At 48.5% G+C, this 22,531-nt stretch overlaps 1 long non-coding RNA gene across 1 annotated transcript in view; it reads right to left on the bottom strand.

Moving 5' to 3' along the window:
• Positions 1–22,531, bottom strand: part of LOC118219145 — a 137,969-nt gene that overhangs the window by 44,628 nt on the left and 70,810 nt on the right. The window contains exons 7-8 of the long non-coding RNA XR_004763665.1: positions 10,435–10,508; positions 8,381–8,467 (exon numbers count right to left, since the gene is read on the bottom strand). This is a non-coding gene — a long non-coding RNA (uncharacterized LOC118219145). The remainder of the gene's footprint in view (positions 1–8,380; positions 8,468–10,434; positions 10,509–22,531) is intronic.

Here is a 22,531-nt window from a genome sequence, read left to right as displayed (position 1 = left end):
ACGATCCCGTGCGATTTACACGAATATTTCCAAACCTGACTTTAAGCCGCCGACCGGAAAAAAATGCAGCCGGCTAACGCTTTCAATGTTCAATAGCTCCCAGACAATAGGGCCTAGGATCATCAAACCACTGCTAGAGTGTTCACAGACAGCGGCCCAGATAAGCAGAGCCTATGCTTCGGGCGCTACCACCCCGCGCTATTTTACACGAATATTTCCAACCCTGACTTTAAGCCGCCGACCTGAAAAAAAGGCACTCGGCTAACGCTTTCAAAGTTCAATAGCTCCCAGATAATAGAGCCTAGGACCATCAAACCACTGCTAGAGTGTTCACAGACAGCGGCCCCGAGAAGCAGAGCCTATGTTTCGGGCGCTACCACCCCGCGCGATTTTACACGAATATTTCCAACCCTGACTTTAAGCCGCCGACCGGAAAAAAAATGCAGCCGGCTAAAGCATTCAAAGTTCAATAGCTCCCAGACAATAGGGCCTAGGACCATCAAACCACTGCTAGAGTGTTCACAGACAGCGGCCCCGACAAACAGAGCCTATGTTTCGGGCGCTACCACCCCGCGCGATTTTACACGAATATTTCCAACCCTGACTTTAAGCCGCCGACCGGAAAAAAAATGCAGCCGGCTAACGCTTTCAATGTTCAATAGCTCCCAGACAATAGGGCCTAGGACCATCAAACCACTGCTAGAGAGTTCACAGACAGCGGCCCCGATAAGCAGAGCCTATGCTTCGGGCGCTACCACCCCGCGCGATTTTACACGAATATTTCCAACCCTGACTTTAAGCCGCCGACCGGAAAAAAATGCAGCCGGCTAACGCTTTCAATGTTCAATAGCTCCCAGACAATAGGGCCTAGGACCATCAAACCACTGCTAGAGTGTTCACAGACAGCGGCCCCGAGAAGCAGAGCCTATGCTTCGGGCGCTACGATCCCGTGCGATTTTTCACGAATATTTCCAAACCTGACTTTAAGCCGCCGTTCGGAAAAAAATGCAGCCGGCTAACGCTTTCAATGTTCAATAGCTCCCAGATAATAGGGCCTAGGACCATCAAAGCACTGCTAGAGTGTTCACAGACAGCGGCCCCGAGAAGCAGAGCCTATGTTTCGGGCGCTACCACCCCGTGCGATTTTACACGAATATTTCCAACCCTGACTTTAAGCCGCCGACCGGAAAAAAATGCAGCCGGCTAACGCTTTCAATGTTCAATAGCTCCCAGACAATAGGGCCTAGGACCATCAAACCACTGCTAGAGTGTTCACAGACAGCGGCCCCGAGAAACAGAGCCTATGCTTCGGGCGCTACCACCCCGCGCGATTTTACACGAATATTTCCAACCCTGACTTTAAGCCGCCGACCGGAAAAAAATGCAGCCGGCTAACGCTTTCAAAGTTCAATAGCTCCCAGACAATAGGGCCTAGGACCATCAAACCACTGCTAGTGTGTTCACAGACAGCGGCCCCGAGAAGCAGAGCCTATGCTTCGGGCGCTACCACCCCGCGCGATTTTACACGAATATTTCCAAACCTGACTTTAAGCCGCCGTTCGGAAAAAAAATGCAGCCGGCTAACGCTTTCAAAGTTCAATAGCTCCCAGACAATAGAGCCTAGGACCATCAAACAACTGCTAGAGTGTTCACAGACAGCGGCCCCGAGAAGCAGAGCCTATGTTTCGGGCGCTACCACCCCCGCGCGATTTTACACGAATATTTCCAACCCTGACTTTAAGCCGCCGACCGGAAAAGAATGCAGCCGGCTAAAGCATTCAAAGTTCAATAGCTCCCAGACAATAGAGCCTAGGACCATCAATCCACTGCTAGAGTGTTCATAGACAGCGGCCCCGACAAACAGAGCCAATGTTTCGGGCGTTACCACCCCGCGCGATTTTACACAAATATTTCCATACCTGACTTTAAGCCGCCGACCGAAAAAAAATGCAGCCGGCTAACGCTTTCAAAGTTCAATAGCTCCCAGACAATAGGGCCTAGGACCATCAAACCACTGCTAGAGTGTTCACAGACAGCGGCCCCGAGAAGCAGAGCCTATGTTTCGGGCGCTATCACCCCGCGCGATTTTACACGAATATTTCCAACCCTGACTTTAAGCCGCCGACCGGAAAAGAAGGCACTCGGCTAACGCTTTCAAAGTTCAATAGCTCCCAGATAATAGGGCCTAGGACCATCAAAGCACTGCTAGAGTGTTCACAGACAGCGGCCCCGAGAAGCAGAGCCTATGTTTCGGGCGCTTCCACCCCGCGCGATTTTACACGAATATTTCCAACCCTGACTTTAAGCCGCCGACCGGAAAAAAATGCAGCCGGCTAACGCTTTCAAAGTTCAATAGCTCCCAGACAATAGGGCCTAGGACCGGTGTTGTGGACAGGACAGTGTTGCCAGATTTGAAAATGGTGAACCCGCCCAAAGCCATTTTTCCCCTTCCCAACAACATAAGTAGCCCGATTGGGTGGTATCCGCCCAATCTGGCACCACTCGGTGAAGATCAATCATTGCAATTAATGGTGATGAACAGAGGTTCGGGTTATAGAGGAGAAAGTAACCTCATGGTGGAGAAATATTTGCACACTTTCAAAAGCAGGAGGCAGAAAGCAAGTCTCTGGTTGGCAATAATTTTGGTGAAATCACTCCTTTCAATAATTACACTTCTGTCTGTACGAGTCAACAGTGTTACAGTAATAAAAAGTAACAATCAAAACTGGACAAGCATATTTCAGCTGTCCCGTTTAATGTCCAGGCACCGGATTTTTTTCCCTCCTTTTTTTGTTTTTGTTCTCCTTTGTAGTGTTCCTGTAATGATAGCACTCCTGTAACCTTTGCTGGATGCGGCTCGGGGTGTAAATTAGATTTAGGGCCCTTTGAAGGGGGCCTGCGAGCCCTGGGCTCTTTAGTTCTGCGCCCATCAATCTCCCCCTGCGAGGAGCCCCGGGCCCCCGGCTGGACTGTCTGCGCGGCTCGCAGAAGCTCTGGCTAATGAGTCAGGACGGGACACGCAGTCACTGCCGGGCTGTGCTCAAACTGTTCCCCGTTCCGTCCTGCAAAAGGTTCGCTAATGAGACGGGACACCACATGCACACATTACAGCTTACACACGTGTGCCCTGTGAATGCACGGCCAGCCAAGGACATATATCTTATATACGGAGCCCCCCCGCCCCCCCTTTTTCCCCCCCCTGCTTGACGTTCCTTGCCAAGTTTCCCTTCTTTGTTTAGTCCACTCCGGTCATCCTGGCTCCGCGGGCTGCAGCCAAGCGCATATATATCAAAATGCGGTTTTTAAAAAGCCGTGTCTCTGTCACGCCAGTACCCCGACATGACTTTGGCCAGGGGAAGAACGCACAGTTCGGGTCGGGGAGGGGGAGGGGGAGGGGGAGGGGGGGTTGATCGTGGTGGGGGGGGGTTAGTGAGGCAGAATGCCAGCCCAGGGTGTCCCTAGCCCTCCTCTTCTCTGTGCAAATCTAACTTAATGACCCCCTCCCATTCAGACACTGCGAGGATTCCAGAATAAACTGCAGGGTTCTGCTACCGCTCAGCTGTGTCCAAAGGAGACGGCAAAGCCCGCAGGAAACTTTTTAATCACGTAAAAACTGGCATATACCAAGCAGAAGCCCTCAATCACAGCCCCATTTATTTACACTAAAGATCCACATTAAAATAATTTAGTCATTACACATCACATCATAGCCATTTAGCAGAGGCTATTATCCAGAGCAACTTGCATAACTTTTTAGATTTTTTATACAACCTGCAGCAATACAGGTTAAGAAACTTGCTCAAGCGTACAACAGCAGCATCCTACCATACAAGTCCGGTTCCCTAACCATTATACTAAACTGCCACCCAATAGTCAAATCGAAAGCAACGTACAATGGAAGAATGAAATGAATGTAATGGAACAGAACCTAAGTGAAAGAAACCCACACTAAGCCTCCAAACTGAAAAAAGAGAAAATTGTGGCAAATTGTGCCTTCACGTAAATGGACTGCATTTATATAGTGCTTTTATCCAAAGCGCTTTACAATTGATGCCTCGCACTCACCAGAGCAATTAGGGGTTAGGTGTCTTTCTCAGGGACACTTCGACATGCCCAGGGCGGGGGATCGAACCGGCAACCCTCCGACTGCCAGACAACCGCTCTTACCTCCTGAGCTGAGCTATGTCGCCCCCAGAGTTCATGAATTTGAAGCAGAAGACAATAAGCTTAATTGTTTTCAGGTACTGGGACGGGGGGGTGGGGGGGAGGGAAGGGAAATCACTGCCAACATTGCAAGACTCACAGCAGCGCAAACAGCCAGAGGAAACAGCCTCCCTAATTAGGACCGTAACCGCGGCGAGTAACCGTGGCGAGGAAGCCGCGTTCTCCGAGTCTTATCTCTCTCACGGCGTCTGTAAGGAGCGGTAATTAAAGGAGTCTGGGCTCTTCTCTGAGAGCGAGGCTTTTCCTCCTTAAACTGTCTCTTTTTTTCTTTTTTTAAAAGCTTTAGCTCTGGGGGACCCTCTTTGAAAGCCATCCCGTTCGGCAATGTGTGCCAGTGGGCGAACGTACTGTACAGCGCAAGCTGCAACACTTAGCCAGAAGCCAAGACAATTTTGCTCGGGGAGAGAGTTCACAGAGTTCAGAGCCCTGAGAAATGTTTCCCGTCACTCATCCTCCTCCTCCGTCCTCCTCCTGATGTGGAGATACCGGGTCCCGTTCCCGTCCGATAGCGAGCGCGCGATGAGAACGTGCCCCGCGGAAAACTCGGTCCGGAAGGAACCGCAGCGGTTGTCTGTTTATGGCATCCGAGCTGCAGCCCGGGCACCGGGACATTAGTCTAAACACGGGCCACAGGCAGCGGCAGAGACACTTTCTGGCGATGCAGATCTAAACGACTAGCAGACGGCTTCCCGTAACATCCAGCGCCAGCGAAGCTGCACCACTTTCTGTCTTCCGCAACTCACAGCCACGTAATGCCACACTTAGTTCACAAAGACGACATGTGTGATGAAGAACTTTATGGGAAACAAAGCAAAACTGCCTTTATTATCTGGCTTTGAGACGTAGTTCTGAATACCCCAAATATCTTCCTTTATCTCCAGAGATCCAGCAGCATGACCTATTCATTTAATAGCGAGTTGATTTTCATCCTGCTAAGCATAAACATTCACAGCATGAACTGAGGGGTAAGGATGCAGTCGCCATGACAACATACCGAATCCTAACGAAGGGATAGCAAGCAATTTTAGCCCAGAAATGGAGTTGCTTGCTGCCTCCTTTTGCCTCCATAAGTCAAGCACCCAAGTCTCTTTGCTCTCCCATAACTCATCAGACACATCACCTTTTACAACAGGTCTTCAAAATTACACACAGACATTTCCTCGCATGTAAACAGGCCATATAAACGTACAGGTTCAGATCTCTCACCAATTTACACACTCACTAATGGCTGCTCTTCAGTACTTGAACAGGCGAGGCTGTAATTCCCTCATATTGACCGGCGCTGTCTGACAGAACAATTTCCTGAGCCGTAACCCAGCTCCATAACTCTTCCAGTTACATTCCGCGCCGTCACTTCTTCCCCCTTTTCCTCTCCACAGAAAAAGAAGGAAAAAGAAAGACCGGTTGTACGTGCAGCTTGTCACAGTGCTTATTGTAAGTCACTAAGCCCCCCTATATACTCACTCCATCCTGTTACTGGAATGGGCAAACGCTAACCTGGAAAAGACTAAAACTGGCCATGTCAATTATGATGGTGATGATGAAGATAATGGTGACGACTGTTACTACATTTACCCCTCATTCAGCATGTTGCACAAACAAGACTTAAAGGTCACTGTGTGGGACTCAAGCGGATGCTGGTGAGGAGATTCCAAACAGGCCTTTCAGTCTGAATGTTCCCGAATGTGTCATTGTTCCTGAATGGAACAACGCACCTGCGCGCGCGTGTAAGGTAAGGTCAGCGTTCCGAAGCTGTGAGAGTGCTGCTGGGAAACGGGGGGTGCAGACGGGATCAGACGAGCCCACCACAGCAAAGCCGTTTTTTTTCAGAAAGGAGGGACAGAAAACACAAAAAGTAGGGGCCTCGTACGCCTGCGGCGTGGACAAGGCGGGGGGGCGACGGCGCTGCCATGGCGACGGGCGCGCGAGTGGCCCGCAGACCGAACGCGAGGAGCAGAACAGAACGAGGCCGCACGCCAGGCGCGCACGTGACCCCGTACGGAACACGCCGTGCCCACGGGAACGCCGGGGGAGCCGCAGCCCAGACTCCAATTCCGCTAAAGGTCGCGGCAAGAGCGCCGGCACACAGGAAGGAAACGCTCGGTCCAGCACCGCGCTGTCTGCACGGGCCATTGTTATCGCCGGAGTATGCTTTCCTCGCTCGCGTTGATTTTTTTTTTTTTTTTTTTGTTCCCATGCAAGAAACATGTCACGAGTAACAACAAAAAAATAGGTTCCAAATAATGTTTTATCCTTTACAGATACAAGGCATCAAATGCATTTCTCTATTTCTTAAAAACAAAAAAAAAAACCGGCAGGACCTGTTCACCCTCTGCAGCAGGCAGCAGAAAGCTGTGCGCTTGTGCACTTTTTTAAAATGCGTGCTTGTGTTACCAATCAGGAGATTGCGATCGCAGCAAAGCACACTAAATGGGCCATAAACTAAACTCCGAGGGCATCTGATACCATCCTCTCAAACCCCGGAGTGCTGCTATGGTCAGGGATCGCCGCACATTTCAGGCAGAGTTCAGACGCACGCATTTCCTGGTGTCATGGCCTTTTACACACCGCTTACGCTAATCGCTGTATTACGATGCAGCGCTGAAGTAAATCCGTTATATTATTCGATTAATACAAAATGAAAAACGTCCTTGGGAGTGTATGGGGTTTATGAAGGACTGTGCAGTACAAATGGTAACTTTTTTTGGCCCTGTTTTAAGGAGGCAACAATAGTTTGCAAACATTAACGTTGTTCAAGAACAGGCTTTTTGTATGTGTCATGGTATCAGATGACTGATGGCTTTAGTGCAATCTTGAATTTGTGCATCGTGTTATTTCCATGCATTGCGTCTTTAATGGGCTGCGATACCCTTCTATGTGAGCGCATAAACTGAAGAGCGCATCAATCAGGGCGGGTCGAACACACCGAGGGCCCAACTGTGTGCAGGCTTTTGTTTCTGCGGAATAAAAACGGGGGCTTTCATTTTTCGGCACAAACCCTACATGTTAGTTTCCTGACACGTGTGCCAATTTGTGGCCTTTCCCAATTAATGAGTAAAAACGGCAAGCTGCAGCTGGGGGTGAGCGTGAACTCTCCTGCGGTTTTCGGCTAATTGGTTTTCTGCACCCCAAACCCCCCACACCCCCACCCCACCCCACCACCCACCCCAATCGAACCAGTAGAGCAGCGCAGGAGCCAGAGGCTTCAGGATCCAGCTTCCTCTGTGTGACAGAGGCCACATTAATTACCCCTGTGCGTGTCCACTTGCCCCCACTGCCTCCCCCTTCACCCTCCCCCTCCCCCGCCCCACCGCCCTCGTGAGAGTTCCCTCTGTGGGAAATTTGGAAAAGGGACGAGCCAAAAGCTGGCAGGCGTAGATACACGCGGTGCTCCGCCCAAAATGCCCGTGGGACCCTGGCACTGTAAACACGGGGAGCACCGCAGGGTTTTCGGCTGGCCCCCACAGGGCGGGGTACCAACGCTTCCCAAAAGTGACACATGGGAACCCGTGGGACACACCTAGCAACCCCCACACAACACAGCTGGTCTCCACAGGCCTGTTTAGTCTGTCAGGTTTTGCTAATCTGTCGGAGACACATCAAAGGACACATCAAAGGACCCCTTCGCCTCTGCAAAGTCAGCCCTCATCTCAGTCGCCGCAAAGAGACCCTTGGTTGCCAAATTCTTCGGCCTTTCATTCGGCCCTGGGATCCTGACCACTCATTTAGAGCATCTGCACAGATTTTCCACACTCTCACGCAGGCACTGGACTAAATATTTTGCGGTTCCACATTCGAATGCCAATGTGTGGAATGTGAAGCGTGACTCCTCTCTGTTCTCTTCACTGTCCGTGGTTTGAAAACCTCCGTAGGTAAGGGAATGTTTTGACTTTAAAAGAAGCCCAGGCTCACCTGGAGAGACCAGCTAAGCAACAGCCAAACAAGGGAAGAGCTAAAAACAGGAGAGAAGACCCGCATTCAGCACTCAAACATTATCTTATCAAGCACCAAACAGGAATTTGTTTGACCGGCCCGCCAACTGGTCGTACTTAACAGTAACACATACAGTACATCAGATAGCATCGCAGCGCTACCCAATCTCCAGTGGATCCCGACTAAACAAAAAAAAACAAAAACCCAGGAGCGCACCGCATACCTTTTTGAGAATCCCTCTCCTAACCTTATCCTCCGGATGGATCAGTCTGGCTCCAACAGCGCAGTCCTGTTTTATGCACACGTTTCTCTGCAGAGACAGAGCAGATAGGCACTATGAGGGTCGTGCCTTCAAGAAACTACCGGGGGGGGTTCTAATCTTGTCAATTGTGAGAGCCCCACGGTGTTTTGACCTCCAGTTCTAAAGGTATTATACGCCTCTTTCAGTTCAGTCCCTTGTGGATGCACCTGAATAACGGGCCCTTATCAGCACTCTCTGGCGTACCTGCAGGTGGGTGAGATTCTGTGGGTCGCGGAGCTTCAACCGTGCAGGTGTGACCGTGTGGGACGGCTGTCTGGAGGCTGCTATGGCTGGCCTGGTAGTTCATAGCAGCAAGCCAATGAGAAACCCTCAGCTCAGGGGCGTCAAACTCCAGTTCTTGGGAGCCACAGTGCCCGCAGGTATTTGCGGTTGCCTGTCAAATCATAAGCCAACTAAGGTCTTGAGAACAAGGCGTGTGGACTCGTTACCCAATCAGAGCCTTAAATGAATCACTTGTGTTGAAACGCACTGAAAACCAGCTGACACAGTGGCCCTCCAGGACCGGAGTGAGACACCCCTCTCTTAGCTAATATCATAATGTTCATTTTTGATGGTTTGGTCATGTGTTTTTTTTTTTTTTTTTCTTGCTTGCAATGTGCTTCTTCCATGACTAAATTAGTGCTGTCATCTTGGAATATGTGGTTTATGCGAGAGAGGGGACCGGTTTCCACCCTGCCTCACTCAAGGTCACAGGAGACATTTAAATACATCACTCTCAGTTTTTCCTCCACTGTACACACACACACACGCACACGCGCACACACACACACAGACCGTTTCACACACAATATGAAAGGTCCACATTAAGTCCCAAAAGGCCGATGAAGATCTTACAAATGCCCTACGTCAGCTGTGCCAAATGCTTACGTCACATTGAGTTTCATCCGTTTCGAGAATGTGAAATATGTGATCACGTGCTTATGTCACCGATCGGAGAGACTGCAATCACAGCAAGCACGCTACACAGGCCATAAACCAAACCCTGAAGGCATTTGATATCATCTTTTAAACCCCAGAGTGCTGTTCTGGCCAGGGATCACTTAATTTCATAGAGTTCATACGCATGCCTTTCCAAGTGTTGTGGGTTTTAACACATAGCGTATAAACAAAAGGGAAACAATCAAGAGCGTGTGAAAAGGACACATCGCACATCTGCAGAATTTATGCATCAACTTAAACTGAACTATAAATCACCGCTACTTCATTTTCTCTCTATCCGGGCAGAAACATTCCCGGTTTTTGAGTAGTCCGATTTGTAACGAAAATTGAAAGGTTGGAAACTGTAACACGGCACATATCATCAGTTGAACAGATGTCCACATCAGCTCCATACAGCAGGGCCCTCCTGCAAGCTTGCTTTGAAACCCATCTGAATATGGCGGCCTGCAACAACTATTTAACACCAGTTAAACCTCAATGCTAATCTGTTGAGCCCTGAACAAACAGAAGCACGTACCTCGAAGAGCACCACAAGATAATGGGGAAGGTAATAGTCAGTTAAAAAAAAAAGAAGAAGAAAAAAAGGACCCAGATAATTCAATAATTTAGTCCACAGCCAGGCCTGAGAACAGGAGCCTGGTTGTAGACATGTTCAACCCTTTCTATACAGGAAACTCCCCTCTGGTCATAACTGGTGACAGTGAAATTTTTCACTTTTTTGGGGGGGAACTTTGCAAGGGGTCACCACCATACACATGTACACTGTCTTTCTCATGTAGCTTTAAACAGAGAAACATGGAATCCTGACTGGTGAAATTGTTTTTTTTGGGGGGGGGGGGGGGGGGGGGGGGTTAAAAAGGCAGACGCAGACGAGACATGCCGGTCGTGCTGACACAGATGAGAATAATCAGACACGCAGACGCTATAGACGCACTGGCTGCCTCCAGGCTGCTTCCACCCCAGAGATTACCCGGACCTTTTAATCAACCCCCCCCCCATACACCCCCCCCCCTTACCTGAAATTTCCGCTATAGCCACAAAGCGCTGCATTCTTCGGATGACTTTCGCTGCTGACCAGCGCTCAACCGACCTGGAGAGGGAGGGACAGACAGGAGGCAGAGATGAGGAGAGGAAATCCCCCCCAATACCCACACAGGCCTCCGTTTCCCCGGCGATCTCGGTCACTCACCCTGGGGCTGGGTGCATTCCGTCCGAGGAACGATGCAACTTCAGTTAGAGGCACAATTCTGCTCATGTTTCCACTGTGGAGAACGCAAAACTGCATCCATTTGTAATGGAAAACAATTTAAATAACACATGTGGGGGCGACATAGCTCAGGAGGTAAGAGCGGTTGTCTGGCAGTCGGAGGGTTGCCGGTTCGATCCCCCGCCCTGGGCATGTCGAAGTGTCCCTGAGCAAGACACCTAACCCCTAATTGCTCTGGTGAATGCGAGGCATCAATTGTAAAGCGCTTTGGATAAAAGCGCTATATAAATGCAGTCCATTTACCATTTACCATGTGGACTCAAGGGGTAAAAGGTACAGCTTGTAATCTTACAGGTAGGTTTTTTACTCCTGTAAACAGCCCAAGTATTGTTCATAAATTAATTTTACTCTTATATTCGGCTCAAAATACACTCTATGGTGCTTGCGGTCTGACACTGCTGATGTCAAGGGAAAAGTTAGTGGTAGAATATAAGAAGTGATGGGTTATGATGATGATATGAAGTTGTGAAAAAATGCTGTTCACACATACAGCCTCTGGAAACCCCCTAATGCCCATAAACCAGCCAGTAACCTGAATCTCACACAAATAAAACTGGCTAGGCCAATAAGAATCATACTGAAAACTGCTCAGAATGAACTATCCCCTGTAAACAAACCGCAGATTCAGTTTTGGCTTCCCTGTTCAGCGATGTTTCGCTCAAAACCTGAGATCCCCCAGGGGATTCAGCAGAATCCACCCTACTGCTGTGGTCTTCCTGGAACTGCACCACTTCTCCACTCTTTCATAAGTCCTTCCAGAAACACTCATACCCCTTTCTTTCTGTTTTAATTCTTCTGAAAAGTGCACTTCCCTAAGAAACGGAACAGCGTGGAGTATGACTGCCAATCAGAAAATAAAAAAAAACCTCACATCTCACTGTGTCAACACACTACAAACTGTGGGCATGAACAGTAACTGCTGCAGAAACTGACTGTGGACAAAACAGTTAAGAGAGTGCTCCTCAGTTCAAATGCCACCCTTCAGTTATGCAGAACACATTTTTCCTACTACTGTAATTGGCTGTTGCTGTGCAGGACATGCTCCCCTCTATTTAATAAAAGATACGCCTGTGCAGTTAGAGGGCACTACGCTGTGTTCTGGGCAGTAGTTTCAGTACCTGAAGTCATGAGTACAGTATGTTTAGTCCGGCAGTTTGCATTGGAAAGATGTCAGCATTTTTTTTTTTTTTTTTTTTTTTTTTTAATTCGCTGGCCCAACGTGAGGCTCACTTCCAGTCAGCTGCACTCTTAATTCAGGCAGCCACAGCCCTGATGCTGATAATAAAACAAAGGCTTTCAGGCACACAAAATAAAAATTAATTTATGCATTTGTCTACTAATATGCAATTACTTTGTAATTACACCCTGATTGCCTGCAGTAGAGAGGGGAAATTGAGATTAGTCATGGGGGGAGGGGGGTTAGGGGGTGGAAGAGGACAGCGATTGTGTGTGTTGGCCTGTGGCATTGGTTTTTGGGGGGGGTGTGCAGGAAGTAGTGGGTACAGGAGCAGTTGCAGTGGCAGGCAGCTCCGTGACCCCCCCCCCCCCCTGCCCCAGGCAGTTGCTTAAAATTCTGAAACTCGAAAATAAAAAGTAAATTTTGCTCTGAGTCTGCACGGAACCCTCACCCTCTTACTCATAACTGAAAACGGGTTTTTTTTTCTTCTTTTTGTCAACGGGCCTTTTTTTCTTTGACTGGATAAACTCCCACCACACGCCTGAAACTCTTTCCCCGTTTCATTTCGCAGTGAGAGGTCAGAGGAGGACAACGCAAAATAGTTTTACTGCCTTCATGTTGAAAACATAACTTTTCAAGCAAAGCACTATGGCCAAAACCTGACCTTTTTATTTGTACTGAATGAATCAGTTTTTGTATTAGTTCATTGTCCTCCTCTGACTTCTCATTTTCAATCCCTTATTTTTATGTTGTTTTGGTACAAATCCTTCCAGATCTGGTCTTAATATCAGGACAGGAAGGAGGGTCTCTGTAGCTTAGCTCTGACTTTGCTCATTGTCCAGAGAAACAGTTCTATTAAATATTATCTTTAAAAAGCAACAGTCGGTTCTCTGGTCTCTGCAAAACACGAATGTCTGAATACATGTGACCTGAGGACACAGCCATCCTTCAGCCCTAGATCGCATTTAGAGATTTCTCCAGACTGCAACAGTGCGTACGGTGTACCACATAATGTCACAAGCTCCCTCAGACGTCTCAAAAAGAGTCCACAAACACATACTTGAGGAAACGGAACAAGACACGTTGCAAAATACTAGCGGGATTAGGTAAGGTCCACGTACACACTTTAAGACGACAACAACAACAACAACAAAACTGAGTCCTTGGTTATGTTGGGGAAGTGAGAACACATCACAGTATCTAGTGTAGTGACGCAAAAAATACACTCCACAGTGCATCACAGAGCCAGATGCACCCATCCTTACGCGAGCGTACGAGGCCTTAGTGGAAGTTCCGTGGAAAGGTCATCGCTCCTCTCTTAACCCGCTCTTTTGTACCGCGCAAGCCCCCCCCCCCCAAGCGCTGCCAAGTCAAGAAGTCATTCTGCTCATTTAATTAGAAGCCAGGACAACAACAAAGAAAAAAGAAGAAAGAAAAAAGAAGAAAAAAAAAAAAAAAAAAAGATTTCGCCGACGAGGGTTCAACGACCATAAAGAATCTCGATAAGAGGCTTTTCAGGCGAGTCTTTCCTGTTTCCAGAGAGCATGCGGAAATGTGCGTAAGTGAGCAATGCAGACGATCAGACCGGCCACGAAAAACCTGTCCGTGCGGTACGGCTCCTCTCCGATATTCACCTCAATTCTCAGAATAAAACACAGGAATTCAACAACAACAGAACTCTGAGTGTCGGCAGTTGGGACGTTTCACGCGTATTTCGGTACGGTCTTTCGGGACGGATACAGCATCTGAGAGAGAGAGAGAGAGAGAGAGAAGTCAAAACAGGCTCCCGCGCCTCCCGGCTCCCAGAGCCCCCACAGATGCAGCGTTTTACAAAAGGCGGCCCTCGGAAACATGCGCCTTTCCCAAAACCTGGCAGCGGCGGGCCGGTGACGCTCGCTCCGTCCGGAGCCCTGATTTCGGGTTTTCGACAGCAGCCTTTTGTTGGCGGTTTTGTTTTTGTGTGCGCCCGCGCTCCCCCCCCCACGGCGCACTCGACAAACGGGGCCCGGCGTCCTGCATTGGGAAGCGGGCTCTCCCTCTCGAGTCAGCAGAGCTTTAATCTGGCGGGGACTTTATTATTGTTTTTGTCCCGCGCCATATGATTGGGGGGCTGAAAGGAAACACTGTTTGTCTCCTGTGAATGCGAGGGGGCTTATGATCGCCCCGCCGTCCACACTGCCGCCATTCTTCCCCAGGTCAGCCTGGACATTGTGTACAGTTTGTTGGGGATTAGAGTCCCCCCCCCCCCCCCCGGCCTTTTTTATTTTTATTTTTTTTGAAATGGCGGACAAATTCCTCCACAGGGTCTTCTATGGAGAAAAAAAACTTTGCCTTTTTTTTGTTTTGTTTTTCTTCTTCTGGTACTTCTGTTTTGTGTACTTTTTTTTTTGTTTTGCCATTTATTTTAATTATTTTTTTTAAAAGGAAGTGCTTTAATCTGGATTCAAAAAAGTTATGCGTCGTCAATGGCAACCCTCCCCTCCGCCGTGCCCGATTGGCTGGCGCTGACGGGCGCGCTGGGTCCTCTGAGCACTGGCACGCTGGACCATAACTAAGGCCGGGACAAAGACCCAAAAAGAGCCGTCCTGGCACCGCTGGTTCAGCTGAGTTCTTTTTTTTTTCTTTCTTTGAGACGGAAAAAGTGACAGAAAAATAGACGAGCAGTAATTTTACTTCCCCGATGCGGTCTGAAAAAGAAAAGGCACACTCATTATTACCTAAGCGACAGATTCTCTCACTGGCACACTATCTAAACACAGCGGGAGGAGACAAACACAACCTCTGCCCCCCAACTGTTCAATTTGTGTTCTTCTCCTCCATGATATTCTCTGTCTGCTGGGACGGAAAAGAGCTGGGCGTAGGGGGGAGGGGGGTAGTAATCAAAAACCAAAAAACAAGTGTTTTAGTCTTATATTTAGACACAAAATCTTATTTATATTACCTTTTTGCTAAATAACACTTATGAGGTGAGACAGTTTTACGAATTTCAAGATTTGTCAAAGGGGTACGATAATTTCACTTGTCAAGTCAAAATGTACCTTAAAGCAAGCTAATATTTTCTACATAAAAAAATAATCAGTATCACGGCAAGATTAAAACACTTAAGACAGACTTTTTTCTTTTGGTTTTTGCAGATCAAAAGCACACACACAGAATAACATGGGGCAGCTCCTCGTTTCATAATGCTAATGGCTAGTGGGCAGAGAGAACAGTTAGGGTTAGGCTCACGCAGGCAGGCCTAGGAGAGTGAGAGGCAGATAGAGAGGAGTATGTTTCGCTACGCTAACGGCTAGCGGTCAGAGTGGAGGCAGCACAGAGTCACTGCAGCTTCTGCTGGGACCAGACCGGGACCTCCTTGTGCCGCTGTGTGTTTGTAATTAAAGCCACGGCTGTCTCCTGATACACTTCTGTTTTTTTTCTTTTTTTTCGTGTCTTGGGACATAGCCTTGATCCCGAAATATTTTCAGCAACAGCACATGAAACTGGAAAAAAAACTGAATAAGCAGATCAAAGCATGACATTAATAACCAAGCAACAAAGGGAAGGATGTCTTTTTTTTCTTGTATTACGCTCTTTTTACCACAGCAATGAGTAACACTATTTAAAAAAAAAGAAACTCAGCACACATCTGTGGTACATGTCTCCTGTGCCCTTTGCTCAAACAGAAAAAACATTCCTAATGTTCATCATACACACAGACAGACACACACACGCACACAAACACAAGTGTGCCACTTAGGACTGAAACTTCAAACCTTTTGATTACAATTAAAAGCAGGCCATACAAAATAGATCAGTGTACTGATCAATCACAGATTAATGTACTGTGCCTCTATAAAATGTTTCGGATTTCAAATAAACGAGGAAGCATCCAGATTCACTGCACACAGTTTAGCGCATAATCTCCTTTGGTTTTGGGCTGGCCTGTGGCCTAATTTCCACAAACAGCCGTTACGCAAAATACACAAGTCTGCAAACGGGCTCATGCACGAGCATTTCTATTATTTTAATTGTGCAGAAAACAACTGTCATCACTAATATTTAAATACTGCTGGGAACCACACCCTTTCTTACAATACACAAACTTCTGAATAAACGGGCGCCAGTCCTTAAATACAGACACAAAGCCGGACGGAGTCAACGACCACTCTGACGAACGTAAATGAGAAAATTACAATCATCAATCATCAAAGGTTACGAAACAAGGCAGTTTTTTTTTTTTTTTAACTGCACAAAAATGAAAATGGCAAGTTCCATTCGTGAGGAGGTGAAGAGGGAATATCAGTGGTTCTCCTGAAGCATAAACACCAATTTAATCAGGTTCCACACACATCAAAGAGCCGCCAGCACACGCAAGACTGAGGCAGACAGGGCAGGAATGCTGAGACAGACACAGAGGCAGACACACACACACACACGCACGCACACGCGCACACACACACACACACACATACTCACACACCCACACTGCTGCACGCACACACACACACATACTCACACACACACACAGCTGCACGCACACACACACGCAAATATGCAGATACACATGCACACACACAAAGATCCCAGACTCCTATGACAATCCATCAGATCAAACACTCACTCATGCTCATACTGTACAGAAATTCTCACTTTGATGTATGCACACACACACAAATCACAAATTCACAACAACCCCTTTTATGCACACATACAAATATACATATATACACACTGCTACGCGCACACACACACGCATGCATGCACAGTCACACGCACACACAGACGCGCGCGCGCACACACGCACTCACACTCACACAGTCACACACACAGACGCACACACGCACGCACGCGCACACACGCACACACACTCAGTCACAGTCAGTGTCACGCACGCACGCACGCACGCACGCACGCACGCACGCACGCACGCACGCACGCACGCACAGGGGATGGCGTATCCGGGGCCGTGCGTTCTCCAGCGAGGCTCTGGGTGTTGCCTGCTGACTGCTGTGGATGTGAGCGGTGCTGGGTTTCCCTCCAGCACAATGGGGCGCGGGAGAGGACGGGCGAGGTGCTGAAGCAGGACTTATAATTCATGGACTAATAGGATTGTGTGCTGTTTAGCAGGATTAGGCATGTTAGAGAAAGAATCTATTTATTGCTGCCAGTCGGGGGGTCGCGTTGAAGACTACACAGCACCGTTGTTTTTTTAAGCGATTTATAGGATTACTCTTCAGCCCATACCTCGGCCCGTAAAGCGTCTGCGCCATTCAGCGATATTGGGATTAAATTGGTTGCTCCTTAATACCGTATGATAATCCTAGCACATGAGCCCAGCGTGGGCCGGGGCTCCAGGGGGTGTGGGGGGCGGTGGGGTAGGGGGGCGCGCAGGGACAATTAAGAACACCTACTTTTTGGGGAACACCTACCCGGGGGTCGGGGCGGCTGCGGCTCAGGCTCAGGCCTGGCCGCGCTCAGCTGGGCTTAGCGTGTTCTTTGGGCCGCGCCGTGGAAAGAGCCTGACCCGGGGCCTCGGGGGCCCAGACCCAGCCTTTTCAGGGCCCCGGATTATAAAACCATTCTTCTTCACTCTTTCATTCTTTTCTTCTTCTTTTTTTTTCTTTTAAATGGAGGGTTTTTTTTTCTTTTTACCCACATAAAAAAGCCCACTTTTAATTAGTCCTTTCTCTTGGGGGTGATCTTTTGTTCCCTTTCAGCATGGCTTCCCCTGGTTGGCTCCTCAGAGCGAGGGCTGTGATTGGCTCCTGTTCGCTCCCTCAGGAGGAGACTGAACTGTGTCATAAGCACACCTGACGGCTCCCTGGATCCATCGCTGCAAAATAACACAGCTGACACTGGAAGAGCTGCGTCTGCTTTTTGTTTGTTTTTTTGTTTTTGTTCACTTCTTAAAATTGTTCTTCTGGATTTAAGAAAAAAAAAATGTTGTCTGCCGGTACGACACCAGCTCTGCAGACAGGCATGTGGGCTCCTCTGCAGCTGCGCAGTTCTTCTGCTGGATGGAAGCACTTCATGCGCAGTCTGCGCAGGCATACTGCATACTGCAAGCACAACACTGACCAGAAAACTGGCTTTCATGCACAGCAAGAAAGCGAAGGCCCAGACAAATAAAACCCACCCAACCCCCCGCCCTGGGCGACATTATGGCCAATCATGCACTGCCCTGGATGCAGATGGAAGTGGCACAGTCAGGATTCTACCATGGAGTTGACTGCACACTGAGACACAGAGTATTAACCCTGAAAGGTATAAGGGCACAAATATGTGATTAGAACGTTCATTAAATGAACATTCTAATGCTGATGTCACAATCACGACTGGCAACTGGAAGCAATGGAGTTCCAGAACACTGACTCAGAATTTTGAGAAAACGTTTCAAAGAACCTACTTTTCAAAAGCTTTGCATGGGAAGTCACAGAGGTGGAGATCGGCTGCCTCCATCCTCCCTGTGTGGCACAAGCCACATCACAGCCTTTTGCTGAACGGGTCATGGATCTCCAGGGTGTCTGAGAAGGCGGTGAAAGAGAAAACCAGGGGGAGGGAGTGGAGAAGGGGGGGCGGAGGTAGAACACAACCCTGACCCACCCACACAAAGTCACCTGGTCGGGCAAACAGAGACGGGATCGGCAAAAAAGTCCCAGCCTCTGATGATGTCAGCTGCCCCAGTGCACCCAGCCGCAGGGAGCCAATCCAGCGGGCTGTAAAACAATACTGGGGTTTCTGAGCAGGTAATTAGTGGCGCCAGCACACAGCCCCACCAGGAGAGACGCGGTGATACGGGAGTGGACTCTCTGCGGGCTAAAACCCCAACTGCACTGTGGGAAAGATCCAGCCCAGGGAAGAGTACTGCAGACCCCCCCCCCCCCCCCCCCCCCCATCCCCCCTCCAGCTATGAGAAGTGTGCTGGAGACAACCTTCCTGCCCCAGACAGTGTGGTTACAGGAATAATTGGTGGGCTGAGCTCGTGGAAAAGCACTAAAAAAAAAACCCCACAAAGCCAAGATAATACCTAAAAAGCTAAATCACACAGAAATTATGGGAAAGTGAAAACCTAACACGTACACGCACATATAGATTCACATGTGCAGTCACACACACACACACACACACACACACTATCAGCCACCATGATGTAAACAGGCCTACGATCGATATATCACCCAGTACATAAATGTGCACTCACATTGTCCTTATATACAAGTTCACATTTTAAATTTGTGACTATCTTTGGATATTGACCTGATGGACAGAGTACTTCTTATCTCATGTTGTCAAGTCATATCCACAAATGAAACAACATCATTAAAGATGTTTCATGAAACAGAATGTAAAGGTCAATGTATTGATCATACAAACTGCTCATTTAAGGATCAATTCAATGCAGCGCACATCATTTTTGTTTAGGAAATGCAAATTATGGATACACAAGCATCTCTTAATTATTCCTGATTAATGCATATATTTAACAAAATGTCAGCAGCTGTGCAACGTGCTTTCATTCCAAACTGATCGCTCTGAACAATCAGAGTTATGTTTTACTTTAAGGTGTTTATTCACAGGTTTTATCTGAGCATACGATTGGTGGGACGCCTTATAACCACAATGCAAAGCACAGAATGTCAACGTAACCCCCCGCTTTGAAATGACTTTAGCCATTTTCGCAGCTAAGATTTAAAGTTTCTACACCACAGAATTTAAACACAGGAAAGTGATCATCATGTCCTTGAAATTCTGGGGGGCGGATGCATGTGTGTGCGTGCTTAAAGGAATCCATATTTACAATAAACAATTGACTATTGACTCTGCTGGTATTTGGAGTTACCCACGACTGGACAGGTTTCCCTGTGGGAAAAACTATTCTTTGCATTTCCCATCATATGCAGAGTTGTCACACGGCTGAGGAAAAAAACAAAAAACACCTGGGATTTGTAAAGAGTGCGCTTGTTGGGGGGTGTCTACAGGCCATGTCCTAAAAAGGGCAGTGACTGTAATGGGTCACGTGACTCAAAAAAGTACAAGACCACAGGACGCAAATTACTGTACGAGGAGGAGCCGTCCCGACAGGACGTCCTGCTCTTTGGGTTTCGGCGCGACTCGAATCTAATCACACCTGCGCAGCGGAGATTCTATTCACACCTGCGCAGCGGAGAATCTAATCACACCTGCGCAGCGGAGATTCTATTCACACCTGCGCAGCGGAGAATCTAATCACACCTGCGCAGCGGAGATCCAAACGGAGGCGAGACCATGCCGTGCGGACATGCCATTCTCTGACACGCAGGTACAGCCACACAGCCGTGCTTTCTCTGAGGCGGCCGTTCATGCCCCTTGACCGCTCTAATGGGGGGGGGGGGGGGGGGGGGTTAATGCCCGTGCAAAATGGGGCAGGGATCGGGGTGTGCAGATGGCCCCAGTGACTCGGAACGCTCATTAAAATGGCAAAGAGAAGTCAATAAGCGCAGCGAGCGAGGACAGTAAACAATGGTCCCATTCAAAATGGAGCCCAGCGCTCGCGCTCCGGTCCCGGGGAAACAAGCCCGACGGCACGGCAACCGCCGCTACACGCCGCCTCGTCCCCGCTGCTCACCAAGAGCCCCGCCGCCAACCGCCAACCCGCTTTCTCAGGAGTAACACACGTCTCCGTCCATCTGTCCTTCTCTTTCTCTCTTTCCCTCTCTCTCTCTGTCCCTCTAACACTCCCTTCAGCAAAAATGGAAATAACTCTGAGAAGAAAGGACAAAATATTAGAAAATAGCCTTGTGATGCTATATCGGAGGATACTTTAAATGTGAGTTTTTACAACAAAATAACAATTCCTTTTCTTAGCATATACATATGCATAGTAGTTGTTCAGTTTTTAATGCCTGAACAGCATAAATGAAAATGATCCCCCCCCCCCGCCACCCATTACTACTTGCAAGGTTGTATTTGTATAAAGGTCGTATTTTTGCTGTGAATTAGAGTTCTTCTTCTAATTCTTAGTCATGATCTGGCATCTTCAAGGAAGTTTTTTTCAAAACAGTGAAAAGTTGAAAAGTTCTCTTCCTCTTTATTTTTCCTCTTTTCCTGTTTCTCTTTCTCTGTATTTCTCTCTCTGAGCACTCTAGAGCTTGTGTGTGTCAGTAGCTGGGAGCGCTCTAGAGCCTGTGTGTGTCAGTGGCTGGGAGCGCTCTAGAGCTTGTGTGTGTCAGTAGCTGGGAGCGCTCTAGAGCCTGTGTGTGTCAGTAGCTGGGAGCGCTCTACAGCCTGTGTGTGTCAGTAGCTGGGAGCGCTCTAGAGCCTGTGTGTGTCAGTGACTGGGAGCGCTCTAGAGCCTGTGTGTGTCAGTTGCTGGGAGTGCTCTAGACCATCTGTGTGTCAGTAGCTGGGAGTGTTCTAGAGCCTGTGTGTGTCAGTTGCTTGGAGCGCTCTACAGCCTGTGTTGTGATAAATGGGAGCCACACAAGGCCCTGTGACTCACCAAGGCACATGCTGCTCACACACAGACTGCCAGTAAACCCCTGTCTTACACACAGTTCCCTGTAAGAACAAACTGCTGAAGTGTAACAGCGTGGGAACAAGAACAAGAAACAAAACAGAAAAAGAGAAAGAGAAAGAGTGAACCAGATAGGAGGGGAAGGAGAGGATAAAAGAGGGGGGCAAAAAAGCAAGAGCTGAGAGAGGGAGTGGAGATTTATTGCATCAGATGAGCAAGTCCTGGCGAAACGACGGCCTTAAATATCACCCCCTTGGTCTCAGGCATAGAATTAGCGCAGTGAGCTAAGGCGTAATTAGGGTGTCATGTGAGAGAGAGTCATTGGGTTTACCCACGCTCCACTCACCCCGGCCTCAGTCCACCACTCACACAGCCTCCCATACAAAAAACACACACGCAAAGAAGAAAAGAAAATGAGAAAAATCGATAAAATAAAAACAAAATGACCACAAATATTAAATAAAACATTTTAAAAAGATTTATGAATAAATAAACAAAAATAAAAATATAAATAAATGTTAAATAGATAAAAAGCGTCTACACACAGTTTTTTTTTGGTTAATGCTACAGTCCCACAGAGTGACGGAGCAAAAATGGGCACCAGTAATAAACGATGCGTGTGAATCATTCTCGCCCTTTAAGAGGACGCACAGCAGGCACATGCCCAACCCTGTTAGTAAAATCATCAGTGAAATGTTTGATATGTTGTGGGGGGCACAGATTGAATTGCATGCACTGTGCCGGTTGTGGCTGTGGGGAAACCTTCCTGGAGGGGCAGAGAGAGTGTGGTTACGCAGGCAGCCATCTCACACTGAGGCCTGAGAACAGGGTGGTGCTCTGGCATAATTGGAGGCCTGAGGAGCGGCAGGTTTTTTGGGGGTGAATTATGGGGCGAGATGGGTGGGGGGGGGGGGGGGTGGGGGTAGACGGCGGGAGCTTTTCAGGAGCGAGCGCGGGGGGGGGGGGTGTGGTAACAGAACCGCGCGGCGTGCGGGATAATGACAGGCTCTGATGGACGGCGAGGACCTGCTCTGGTCGTTAGCGTTTCTCCAGAACAGTGCGAGGTCGGTGTCTGGTCACCGTGATCTGTGTGGGGGGGTGGTGGGGGGGGGGGGTGAAAGGGGGGGTGCTGTTGGCAGAGGCGCTGTGACAGGGGATCTCTGTGCCGGGACGCTCGCCTTGGGGCTGGTAAGA

This window comes from Anguilla anguilla, chromosome 19 (assembly GCF_013347855.1).
Source record: "Anguilla anguilla isolate fAngAng1 chromosome 19, fAngAng1.pri, whole genome shotgun sequence".
In the NCBI taxonomy this organism is placed as follows: Eukaryota; Metazoa; Chordata; class Actinopteri; order Anguilliformes; family Anguillidae; genus Anguilla; species Anguilla anguilla.
This window is presented reverse-complemented; position numbering and strand designations above follow the sequence as displayed.